This window comes from Megalobrama amblycephala, linkage group LG1, assembly GCF_018812025.1.
Source record: "Megalobrama amblycephala isolate DHTTF-2021 linkage group LG1, ASM1881202v1, whole genome shotgun sequence".
Classification (NCBI taxonomy): Eukaryota; Metazoa; Chordata; class Actinopteri; order Cypriniformes; family Xenocyprididae; genus Megalobrama; species Megalobrama amblycephala.
Window position 1 is genome coordinate 54,310,861 of NC_063044.1, and position 13,856 is coordinate 54,324,716.

The 13,856-nt window shown below is 37.3% G+C and overlaps 1 pseudogene; it reads right to left on the reverse strand.

The window, feature by feature from the left end:
- Positions 1-322: 322 nt before the first annotated feature.
- Positions 323-13,717, reverse strand: LOC125270363 (annotated as a pseudogene).
- Positions 13,718-13,856: the final 139 nt, after the last annotated feature.

Genomic DNA, 13,856 nt, shown 5'->3' on the forward strand with positions numbered 1-13,856 from the left:
TGTTGTGTCTACGTAGGTACATGATGTGCACAATGGAAAAATCCAAGACACAGAGAAAGTCAAAAAGTGAAGCCCAAGAAATAAGAAATTATTTAACAGTCAACATACGATGAAGATACATGTAACAATATTAAGGCAGGAACACACCAAGCTGACGCCGACGAACTAGTGGCAACGAAAGCAGACTGCAGGGTTGGCTCACGTCAGCAGCGTCTGTGTCCAAAGTTGCCCTGACACACCAAACCGACGCTAAACAGCCGACGACCAAGTAGCACGTCAGTTCTGCGCCTGCGTGAGATGGAATGCCTTTCCGTACCAGCAGGTGGCAGTATCTGAACAGCCAATCAGAATGATCAGATGGCCCGACGGACCGACGAGCTCCGACGCCGATTCAACATTTCGAATCGGCCGAAAAAAGCAGACGAGGACCAACTTCAGCCGACAGTGCGGAACACATTGAGAAAACTAAGTCGGCCGACGAACAAAAACTGCCCGACGGCCGACCGTCGGCTTGGTGTGTTCCTGCCTTTAAGGAACGGAACTTTTCTCAGTTGAGTGTTGGATCAGTTTAGTTGTCTTTCTGTTGTCTACTGATTGCACACAGTTTGTGGGGTGAAGGGTTCAAGATCAGACCCACGACTGGTGTGAGATCCAGATCATCTTCAGACACTCCAGGAGGAGGAGTGAAGCGGAAATGCTGAAGGAGCGAGGTGAAGAACAGGAAGAGCTCCGTTCTGGCCAAACTCTCTCCAAGACAAACCCTACGGCCTGAGAAAAAAAGAGATAATGTTCAGAATGGCTACTTTTGAAGAACACTTTATTAGAACAATACAGTTTATTAGAACTAGTACAGGAAAAAGTGAACCACTTGCAGAATCTGTGAAAATGTGAATAATTTTAATAACATAAGAGGGATCATACAAAATGCATGTTATTTTTTATTTAGTACTGTCCTGAGTAAGATATTTTACATAAAAGATGTTTACATTTAGTTCACAAGACAAAACAATTAGCCTGGTAATACCAGACTCTGCTACTTCACTTTGCTTCGTAGACAGAGTCTGGAATGGCATAATAGAGAAGTGTTTCTCTCTCGCTAGGGGACGCTTGTCTGAAGTTTAAAATCATTGGTTACCCGTAAGCCAATCAGATACGTTTAGTTATGACGTATGTTATCCGCCTGTACAGCCGCATCGAAGCACAGACATCATGCATCGAACTCAAATCTATGATTGAACTTCCACTGTAAACCTGTTGTAAACACATGATGATGTGAGCGAAATACCGGAGTGAACATGGCTGTAAACGACTTTTGCAGATTATGCGAAGTTAATGCATCCCGAAGTTTGCATCCCGTGTCTCGTTTCCCATTTCCGCGGTCGTTTCGGTTTTCGATTTCTCTAACCTACAATGTAAAACTCGCCGCTTAGCATCTACGTCACGGCTCTCAGCCCGCCCTCTGTTCGTTGATTGGCCCGGCTGTTTCCAGACCGGTGGCAAACACAAAGCTCTGACGCTGTATCAGACTGAGTACAGAAGCGAAATGAAATTGAGCGGAAGTAGGAAGTCTGACGTAGTCAGGCTACAAAACAATAGCTGAATTTATTAAAATAACCCCATTCATAAGTATGTGAACCATTGATTCTTAATACTGTGTGTGGTTACCTGATGATCCATGACTGTTTTTTTGTTTTGTGATGGTTGTTCATGAGTCTCTTGTTTGTCCTGAGCAGTTAAACTGAGCTTTTGCAGGCTGTTATAAAAAGAAGAGGGGATACCACACAGTGGTAAACATGGCCTTGTCCCAACTTTTTTGATGCTATGAAATTTAAAATCAACTTATTTTCCCCTTAAAGCTGATACATTTTCTCAGTTTAAACATTTGATATGTCATCTATGTTGTATTCTGAATAAAATATTGAAATTTGAAACTTCCACATCATTGCATTCTGTTTTTATTCACAATTTGTACAGTGTCCCAACTTTTTTGGAATCGTGTTTGTTCTTTTCTTGCAACTGTACACTGTAAAAAAAATCCCGTTGTTTCTACGGAAAAATACCGGCAGCTGTGGTTACCAGAATAATACTGTAAAAATGACATCAAACCGTAAACATACTTACGGAGTTACATGTGAATTTTACATTTTAAATATGTATATTTAACATTGGATTTCAGTACACTGTAAAAAAAATCCCAGTAAAATTTACGGTAAAATAACGTATTTCATTAACTGATATAATGTTAATTTACCAACCTAATGAAGTACTAATATCTGTTTTGTACCTTTATAATACACTGACAGTCACCAAACACAGTGGTGATAAGAGTCACATGATGAATCAAAGTTCATCACAAGCAGCTTTTCCACAAGCTGAGAAGGACAATACTAACATATAGAAGGAGCACACAGTGTCATTCACACACACACTAAACACCATCATGGTAACATGCATGAAATTTTAAAAATGCAATAAACATTAATTTAACAACATTAGATGTAACATAAAACCCTAATGTACATAACTGATTAGAAAAAAATGAGAAAAACTAAGAAGAAACAGTTATTTCAACGAAAATATATAAAATGTGAAGTGTCACGCAGGGAATTGTGGGAATGTCAATTTACGGTTTTTCACTGTAAATTTTACAATGAATTGTTATTTTTCACTTTCAAAAACTGTGAATTTAACGGTATTTTACCGTAAAATTACATTAAATGTACCATTAGATCTATTACAGTTATTCACCGTATATAGTATGGAAACTTTCTGTAAACCAATTAACAGTTTTTCACCGCAGCATTTTTACAGTCTTTTACTGTTAAAATCACGGTAATTTTTTACAGTGTATGTCATTAAAAAACATTGAAACACAATCCAACCATTCGGCTCAAGTTCAGACTAAAAGACAAGTCAATGTCAAAACATGACACCTGCAGAGAAGGGCATGAAGGCGTCTCGTTTGATCAGCTGACCCTCCTCGTCTAGAAAGTGTTGAGGGTTGAAGGTGTTGGGCGTCTCCCACTCGTTCTCATCCCTCAACACAGACGTCAACAGCGGCAGAACACACGTACCCTAGATTTTAGAAGCGCAAAAGCAAGAAATTTTAGTGTTATTTTCACAAAGATTTATTGTTTGTATAAAGCCCACTGGGTTGTAGACTGTAAAATAATTAATTTATTTACTTTTGAAAATTAAGACGTTTTGTGCTAGGTGGGAAGTATAATTGAAAAATGAAAGTAGAAGTTTGGCTAACTATGTTACAAGTTGCCAAACGGCAGCACATTTGAGCAGATTGCACCTTATACAAATTATTTAGAATTCTTTAAAAAACAAAACAAAACAGACAGATTAGTTTAACTGAGCAATGTGTTGTAAAGAACAACCAATACATAACATAAGCAGGACTAACCTTCTTGATGAAGTATCCGTTGAAGTGAACGTCACAGCTGGTCATATGAGGAAGATTCATGGAAAAAATATTAGCCAGTCTCTGGATTTCATGGATCACAGCATCTGTATACGGCAAGTTCTTCCTGTCATCTGTAACTGGCTCACGGCCAGCAAGCACCTGGTCAATCTCTTCATGAACTCGATCTATGACCAATGAGATCACATATAAAGTACATAAAATGCTTTAATTTCAGTGAGATCTCTCATTATGATGTGTGTAGTGACTTTTGTGTAATGTGTAGAAATTGTTTTCACCAACAGAGGGAGCTGGCAAGCTTTACTGATTACTTCAGCCACTAAGAACTATGCCTGAACAAGACCTCAGCACCATCAATTGTCAAAAGAGAGACAGATAAGTGAGATGCCAATGATATTTTGAGCAGCATATTTTTCTCCCTCAATTTGGAAGTCTGACCTTGTATATGAGGATATTTGGCCATGAGCATCAGACCCCAGCGCAGTGTTGTGCCGGTCATGTCTGTACCAGCAGCAAACAGGTTTGACACCGTAATGAGCAGATTCTGATCATGGAAATGTTAATCTTTTTCTCCAGATTCCTGCATGAAGCACAAAAAAAAGTCTTAAGGCCAAAGTATACTTCACTTTTTATGTGTACGTGAGGGTCAGCGTACAGTGCCCGTGACGCGATTTTCATCATCAGAATAGTACGCGTGTACTGAACACGCACCGCTGAATTTTTGTAACCGGTTGCACACAAGTATTTAAAAATTTTTTTCAGTAATTACTTTATCCACAAGGTGGCAACCATGCCATGGGGCTGTCGATTCACAAAGTATTCAAAGAAAAACTGCATAAACAGAACAGACCGAAATGCGTGCATGCTACAGCAACAATGGAGGCCTACACAAGAGATTGTGCGAAGAGGTTAGAAAGTACCCTCATTTGTCTAGCATGAAAGATGTGTATATCGGTAGTAACTCATAGTATTGCAATTTGTCGCAATAGCATTACGTAATGCTGTATTATTATTTTTAAATAGTTTTAGTACATAGTGCATCCTTAGAAAACTGTCTAATAATGCGGTTTTAGCACATTAAAATAATTGAAATTATAATATGACATAAATTACATTAGTATCAAATCAGGCAGATGCGTTGCTGGTGGTCAAATTATCAATGCGCCGTTAAATGTATAAATAATCTCACCCTTAAATAGTTTCACCATAGTTTCACAAATTTCACATGTTTGTGAACATACATAGGCTACCTGAAAGAAAAGCACGGGATGGATCCATCTAGGGCTTTTTTCTTTTTCGCTTCTCATCGCCGGACAGCAGTTGTATTTTCCCGGACATAGTTGTCACAAGTTGTCAGCCAGCAGGAAACACTAGGTGGAGCATATTAGGCAGGTGGTCATAATGTTTTGGCTCATTGGTGTATATCTATGTAAATAAATGGTACAAGTCAGTGAAAAACTGAAAACCATATCCCTAAGGTAAAAGTTTAAGCTTTTGCTGGCAGGTGGGCAAAAATGAAGCATAAATACATCTAATACTTTACTTGTATGTTTTGTTTGTGGATGAGGAAGGAGTCGATGAATCCTCTGCAGTCAAGCGAGTTCAAAGTTTCCCGTAAGACGTTCACTAGCTTCTGCATTTCTTTCCTGTTGCTTTCCATATTTTCCATCAACAGCCTCCACGTCTTCATCCAGGGTCCGAGAACCGGACACATGTTGTAGATCTACAGATGAAGACACACCAACTTTAAAATGCATCTATATCTGTTTGGCTGACATGAAGACATAGAGTTTAAGACCAGAGCCGAAACTGTTTTAACAGTGATTCAGTGTCTCTGCAGCATTTTTGCTCATTGTGTCCTCTTTTCAAATCTGATTGTAAACCCCCTTTAAAATAACATTGCAAGGAACAGCACCATAAACATTGCGGAGTACCTGTATCATAGCTGAACCAATCATGCGGACATTCTTGTTTGCCTTGTTCACCATATCCTGAAACTTTGGGTCCTCATATTCAAACCGTTTTCCATAAACAATAGCTGAGATGATGTTGGAGACGGCGCAATTCACCGGTTGGGTCGTATCAAATGGATTTCCTGCAAGACAAATGCAAACAGAGAAGATTATAGAGTAATCTAATACATAGAAAAGTATTCCATTAACACAAGCAGTTGCTTTACCTTGAAACTTCTCAAACACTTCCCGCAGATAATGTGTCTCATCTACTATTTTCTCTTCGCTCAGTTTCTTGCCCATTCCAAAGTCTCGAAGAGTTGAGATAGCGAATCTTCTCATCGTCTTCCAGCTGTCGCCATTAGCAAAGAGGATTCCTGTGGAGAAGCATGTTTTGTATTCATAAATCACCAGAGAGGATGATGGGTACTGATCTAGTCCACCAGAACGTTTTGTATTAATCCTCTATGATGTAATATTTTTATATTAAATATATCATTAACAACAATGAAATGTTGTGGAAGAGTATGGCTGCTCAACACCACTATTAAAAAATAAACTAACACTAGTTTTTCTTTCTTTGCTCAATGATTAAGCTCAAGTGTCAGCAGTGATGCTGTGTCATGTTAGTGAGGCTGATGTTTTACCACATCCTTGATTGAAGTCCTGGAATATGGGGGTAATGTCTCTTTCTCCGAATTCTTCTGCCTGGTTCACAAGTGCTTGTTTGACCGTCTTGTATCCAGCCAGAACCACAACCTTCTTGGGTCCAAAATGCACTTTGAACACTGACCCGTATTTTTTGGACAACTGTGAAATAGATTTGCATAACATACTCATGCATTGATTTTATCTGTTAGCAACTGAAATGAAACAAGAAAAGCATTTGGAACTTAAAATCAGGGACAGAAATGTTCTTAGTCGTTGATTTGACTTCAAACGAAAACGTATTTTGATATACGCTCTTAAAAATAAAGCTTCCAAAAGGGGGTTTTCACAATGATGTCAGAAGAACCATTTTTGGTTCCCCAAAAAACTAAAAGACCCATTTTTTATTTCAAAAACCTAAACCCTTTTATTTTTTTTTTAATACTATAAAGAACCTTTTGTGGAAAGGAAAGATTGCATGGATTTGAAAGGTTCTTTATGGAACCATCGATGTCAATAAAGAACCTTTATTTTTAAGAGTGAACAGAGATTGTGATCAATTAAATGACAGAAAAAGTGTGTTTTCTAATGTCTTATTATATGTAAACATTCATCCAACATTGAAGAAAATGTGGCATTTAGCACTTCTTTCAGAAATTAAATCTTGTTGCACATAACCCTAACCCAATAAGACTCAAATATCAGATTGTGTTTGAGATAAAGGTGATGAGATATCAATGTCTCTATAAAGAGACAAAAATGCACATATTTCTGTTTTATCTGTTAAATCAGATTCTTGAAATAAATGGGAAAGTTTTGCCTAAAGAACATGGAAAGCAAAGACAAGAAATAGAAAACATTTGAATAGCATAAAATAATGTGTGTAACAAATTATGGGGAAAATGACAACAGGAATTATAATCTAGGAAACATAAGATACAGAAACGTACTTCCCAGAGGCTCACGTGAGGTTGTTTGAGATCCAGTTGGAGCAGGTTCCCCAGCAGTGGCAGTGTGGGTCCCGGAGGATCTTTTCCCTCTTCAGGAGAGCTGGAGCTGATTGAGATTAGATAAGCAACCAAAAACAACAGCACAGCTGCAAGGAAAGCTCCTGTAGTGGACACATGCATGAGAAGCACTTCCACTAAAGCCATAGTCAGAGAGAGCTCCAACACAACTCTGAGTCTTCACAAAAAAACAACAACAAAAAAAAACAGGTGTGAAGGCAGGTCGTTGTGTCTCCACATGCTTACATCAATATGTAAGAATGATTGGCGAAACAGTCATGCATTTAAGGGTTAAAAATAGATGAATGTCAAAAAGTTGATTTTCCATTTCATGCCAACTTTTTTTTTTTATATTTTGCATCTGATAGTCCAGTTACAAATCTTTTTAAGTTTGAAAGTGCAAAAATAACATATTTGACCTTTCTAATCCCAGATAGCAAGCAACCATCGAAATAATGTTAAATCAATGGTAATGTGTCAACTTTAACCACACTGAATAAAAATCACTTTTGCACCCGCAATTAATGATGAAAAAATGTTGAAATTTCAACAAAAAAAAAATCAATGGTAATGGCACTGATTCAATGTTACAATGTGATGTTGGTTCAACAGCATGCTTGCACTCAGAAAATGAAACACAACTACAACTGAGTTAAAGCCACACAGCCTGAAATCAACTGAAAATAAAAGACAAATCTCTCAAGATCTCAGCAGAGGATGATTTAAAAAAAAAAAAAAAAAAACTCCACAAACAACATTACCAGCTTCACTTATTACTAACCAGTTTGACTTTATTTCTGAAATTCACCTACAGAAGTTTTTTTTTTTTTTTTGAGAATTAACAGAGGTTTGGTCATCATTATGATGATCAGTGTTTCCTTTAGTTGGGCAGTTTGACTCTTGGCTTTGAGTTTGTGGTCTTTGTAACTGTGTTTACCCAAACAAATAATTTGTTGCAAAGAAAATCAGAAACAAAGATGATCAGGTGATATAGTTTACAACATCTTAAAGTAGGATATTTATTTTTTTTTTTTTTATTTATTTGTTATTAATAGATTATATTCACCAAAAATATTTTCTTGCCACAGATCAGACATTCTGAATTTTGATTTTTTTAAATACATTATGGATAAAAAGATCATGCTGCAATGATCCTAATCTCACCATTGCTGAGATTAGGCTTGTTCAAGATGCATCGGTGCTGTGCAGACCGATCGTTGTATGACATCAAAGTACCGCGAGAGAGATTGAAGTACCTCTCACCGTGCTTTGATGTCATACACCAAATGGTCTGCGCAGCACCGATGCATCTTGAACAAGCCTATTCATATACTGATTCTTGATGTCTGTGTGTGTCAAATAAAAAAATCCCAAAATGTATTTAAAATCATATTTCAAATTGTTTAATCTGTTGCAAGAAAATATTGTTGGTGAATATAATCTATTAATAACAAATAACCACTTTTGGTCAAAGATAAGATTATTAACTTATTCTAATTTATGATGATGAAAACTATATGACCAGATCATCTTTGTTTCTGGCTTCCTTTGCAACTAATTATGTTATTTGGTACAAAGACCACAGACTCACATAAAAAGCCAAGAGTCAAACTGGCCAACGAAAGGGAATACTGATCACCACAATGGTGATATTAACATTTCAATAAAACATCAACATCTAAACCTCTGTTAATTCTCAAAAATAACTTCTGAATATAAATGACAGAAATAAAGTCAAACTGGTTAGTAATAAGTGAAGCTGATAATGCTCTTTTTGGAGTTGTTTAATCATCCTCTGCTGAGATCTTGAGAGATTTATTGTCTACTTTTATTTTCAGTTGATTTCAGGCTGTGTATCTTTAAGTCAGTTGTTGTTGTGTTTCATTTTCTGAGAGTGCATGGCGTTGAACCAACATCACATTGTAACCTTGATTCAATGCCATTACCATTGAGTTTGTTTGTTTGTTTGTTTGTTTAAATGTCAACATTTTAATATTAATTGCAGGTGCAAAAGTGATATTGATTCAATATGGTTAACACTGACACACTGATTTAACATTGTTTCAATGGTTGCTTGCTATCTGGGATTTTATATATGACATGGTTTTCATGAATCATTGTGAAAGCTGAAAATGATTGATTCCTGAGATTTCTGATGTTTGAATATAAAGAATAAACACACAAATATCTGTTTGAAAACTATCAAATTTACTGTTTTAACAGATTTAACTAACAGATTTCACGACCGCTTCACTGCACACAGTTTGTGTGGGATCGGGTTCAGGGTGAGGCCCACCACTGGTGTGAGATCCAGATCATCCTCAGACACTCCAGGAGGAGGAGTGAAGCGGAAATGCTGAAGGAGGGAGGTGAAGAACAGGAAGAGCTCCATCCTGGCCAAACTCTCTCCAAGACAAGCCCTACGGCCTGAGAGGGAGAGAAAAGTCACAAACTTCTATACATCTTGTGTTTAAAATGAGCATTTTTGTGATGTGTTATGCCTTATAAGTTTTTTTTTTGGGGGGGGGATATTATAGATTTTTGCCTCTATCTCACAACAAAATCTAAAATAAAACAATTTCACCAGGATATTTCATGAATAAAAACGAGAGTCAAGCCCTTTGTGAAGGAAAATAGTACCTGCAGAAAAGGGCAGGAAGGCGTCTCTCTTCACAAATCGACCATGCTTGTCCAGGAAGTGTTCAGGGTTAAAGGTGTGTGGTGTTTCCCATTCATCTTCATCCCACAGTACAGACATTAGAAGAGGAAATATGCATGTGCCCTGCTCAAAAAAAGAGATCACATCTTTCTATGTTTTTTTTTTTTTTTTTTTTTTTTTTAAAAAGGGAGTCAACTTTCTGTATTTTTTTTTGTTTTGTTTTACAATATGCTTACCTTCTTGATGAAGTATCCGTTGAAGTGAACGTCACAGCTGGTCATATGAGGAATACTCATGGGTACAATATTAGCCAGTCTCTGGGTTTCATGGATCACAGCATCTGTATACGGTAAGTTCTTCCTGTCGTCTGTAATCAGTTGCCGTCCACCAATCACCTGATCAATCTCCTCTTGAACCCGATCTGCAAACACATCACACTTTAATTTCATTTTCTGAACTCAGCCCACCAGCACAAGATAAGTTAAACATCCAAAGTATGTTTAACAAGTAAAAACATAACCCAGTTAAAACAGAAACGTCATGCTTGTTGATAAAGACTGTTTGATATTCTCGTTCAGGATAAGTTCAGCTCAGTCTGCAACATTTGTGGCATAATTTTGATAACTATTTATCTATTTATATTTTGTTCCCAGAATGTTCTCCTAAAGGATAGAATAACATTCTTTAAAAATATTCTAAAATGTTTAGATAACATTGTTGGAACATTATCCCCTAACATTCTTAAGATAAAGTTTTTTTTTGTTTTTTTTACCAGGAAGTTTTTCAGTGGGCACAGAACATGGCCAAATTTTGGTTGAAAATGACATCTAAACCCAAAGTTTGTTTGACGTCAAGCTCCATCGGCGGGCAGACTTCACAATGTGGTTGGAATAAACACCACACTAACCAGATTGACTTTATTTCTGTCATCTGTCTACAGAAGTTCTTATTGAGAACTAACAGAGGTTTAGTTGTTGATAGTTTGGTTTTATGTCACCATTATGGTGAACGGTGTTTGCTTTTTTTCACATCTTGTGGTTAAACTATAGAAACAGTAAGTATTTTAACTTTTACAGAATGACCTAATTGACTTCCATTGTAAGTGCCTCACTGTAAACTAGTTTTTTTGTGCATTTGTGTGTGTGGTAATCAACAATATGCCACAAATGTTGTCAAACTGAGTTTAACTTGTACTTGTGAATATATCCAGAATAATGTTTTAAGAAAACATTCCAGTCAATTGCAATATTTCAATCATACCCTGTATGTGTGGATATTTGGCCATAAGCAGCAAGCCCCAGCGCACTGTTGTACTAGTAGTGTCCGTACCAGCGATGAACAAATTGCCGACTGTAAAAATGAGGTTTTTCTCATGGAAAAGTGAATTCTTCTCACCAGATTCCTGATGAAATAGTAAATTAGAGATTTAAAGAAGTAAAAAAAGAAGATCATTAAAATTTTAGGCTGCGTTATATTGACAATACTTCTGCAGTCTGCTTGCGGATGAGAAAGGAATCGACAAGGCCTCTGAGGTCCTGTGGGTTCAGTGTTTGACGTAAACTGGTCACCAGCTCTGATATCTCTTTGATATCAAGCTCAAGGTTTTTCATGAGCACTCTCCAATTCTTGAGCCATGGACCCAAGAAAGGGAACATGTTGTAGAGCTGGAGAACAAAAATCAGGAGATGTTTCTACCACAATGATGCAATAGTGTATGCCATTATAAACCAGTTCATTCTCACAGGTTATATTCAAATCATATGTGAACCTGCACAGACGCTGTTCCACTCAGTCTGACGCTCTCATTGGCTCGATCCACCATATTCCATAGATGAAGGTCTGAATACTCAAACCTGCGGCCATACACAATGGCAGAAATGACACTTGAGGCAGCGTAGTTCATCAACTGTGTGGTTTCAAAAGGTTTTCCTATAAAAGAACAGGCAGTGGTGTTCAGCTTTTGGTCCATTTGCTGGCCATGCCTACATTGCTGCACTACTATGACTTTTGAAGCTTTACATTACAGGCATTATGATATTATCTCTTACAAAGCATTGATACTCTACCTTCAAACTTCTCAAATTCCTCTCGTAAATGGCATGTTTCCTCTATGATTTTCTCCTCAATTTTTTTCTTTCCAAATTCTCGTAAGTTGGTGAGAGCAAACCGTCTCATCTCTTTCCAGCTCTCTCCGTTGGCAAATATGATTCCTACGAAGTTTCTGAATTTAATCTTACAGAAATCATATTCTTGTAGCTCAAACAGTTGTGACGCCAAGGTCACTTTCTGAAGTGACTTCATACATCCATGAAAAGAGACCAATTGGTTTTAAAAGTGGTTCAGAAAAGTTAAGTTGGTTCTGAGAAAAGCTTGAGCATCATTTGAGCACATATGCCTCTTGATTTGATATTGTGTTTCTAATGCAATGAAATTCAGATTTTATTAGTGTGACTAAAATGTCCAAAAGTGTCCAAAAACTGTACAGGGCTTTTCACACTTGATATAGTTAACCCTGGGTCATTCTAAACCCTGGGTAAACAGAATCCTGGGATGTCTTGCTTCACATTTCACATTGCTCATAATTTACCTAGGGTTACCAGTCAATCCTTGGTATTTATAAAATGACGTTTCACACCTTTAGATTCCTAAACCCTGGGTTATTTGAATATTTGAGGTGTCAGTGTCATTGAATGGATAAACACAGCACGTGACCTTTTTATATAAAGTCTCTAGCATTGTGCATCCTCGTATTGCCGACTACTATCTAGTTTATACTGAATGGACATTTCGGACAATAAAGGTAAGAATGAAACAGTCTCTTCTTCACATAAATTGTTGCATTTTCTGTCAGCATTTGACATTTTTCCTCTCAAATGCTGAATTTACTGTTTATATACAATGCACAGTGTTTCCGTGACTGTCCAAAGCAGGCAAATATGAGCGTACGATTGGGTCTGTTGCTAAGCATCTAGCTGTAACATTCTAACATTCTAACATTCTAACTTGTTAACCCCATATTTTAGTGCCAAACTTGTACAGTGTGAAACCATGCAGTGTGGTGCTAACCCTGCTCTGGCCCCAGGTATAAAGCAGTGCTAACCCCGAGTCTAAATTACAGGTGAGAAACATTCCTTTACCCGGGGTTAAAAGCGTTGTTTAGAATGACGATAACCTGGGATTAAGCGCAGTGTGAAAAGCCCTTGTGTAACTTATATCTATGATAGTAAGTATAAAGAACCCTTTAAACTGGGCTGCTCTTACCGTGTCCTTTAGTGAGATCATGGAACAGTGGCATGATTTCTCGATCTCCAAATTCATCTGCATAATTAACAAGTGCTTGCTTCACTGTTTTGTAGCCGGCTAGCACAACCACTTTCTTTGGACCAAAGTAGACTGTGAAAACTGGGCCAAACTGCTTTGCCATCTGATGAAGATTGAAATAGACATTACAGACATTTAAAGGAGAAAAAAAATCTGTTCCAAACATTATTCAACTTTATTAAATGAATCTTAAGAGAATATTATGTTGTTTTGTTCTAAATATGTTCTTGTGTTCCATAGGGTTGAAGCAACATGAGGGTAAAATGATGACAGAATTGTTATTTCTGGGTAAACAATCGTATATTTTCCCTGTGGAAAAACAGAATTGTTCTCTGTAAAAACTCACCAGACCGGTTTGTCAACACCTTGAGGCTTTCTGCTGATGAACCAATAGAAACAATGCTGAACCTGTTGGCCAACAGGACTGATATAATTCATACATACCTCACATAGGCTCAAGTGTGGTTTGTTAACATCCAACATTAGCAGATTTCCCAAGAGTGGCAACGGTTTTGGCCCTGGAGGTTCATTTTCGTCTCTCTGAGAGCTGAAGAATATGAGATAAACAACCAAGAGCAGAAGCAAGCAACCGATAAATGTTCCTGTGCTGGAAAGCTGCAAAAATGATTCCATGAGAGCCATGTTCACTGGACAATACCCATAAGACCTTGAGTATTGTACAGGTTTAAACTTTACCTAGATAAAGTGGGAGTGGATACTTTTGGTCTTGGAGGTGGAGACTGTCATAAACTATAGGATAAATGTTCTTGTTGTTGTTGTTGTAGATGCGCAGTAGATTACAGTTAAAGCAACAGTATACCACTTTAAAAGATTAACTG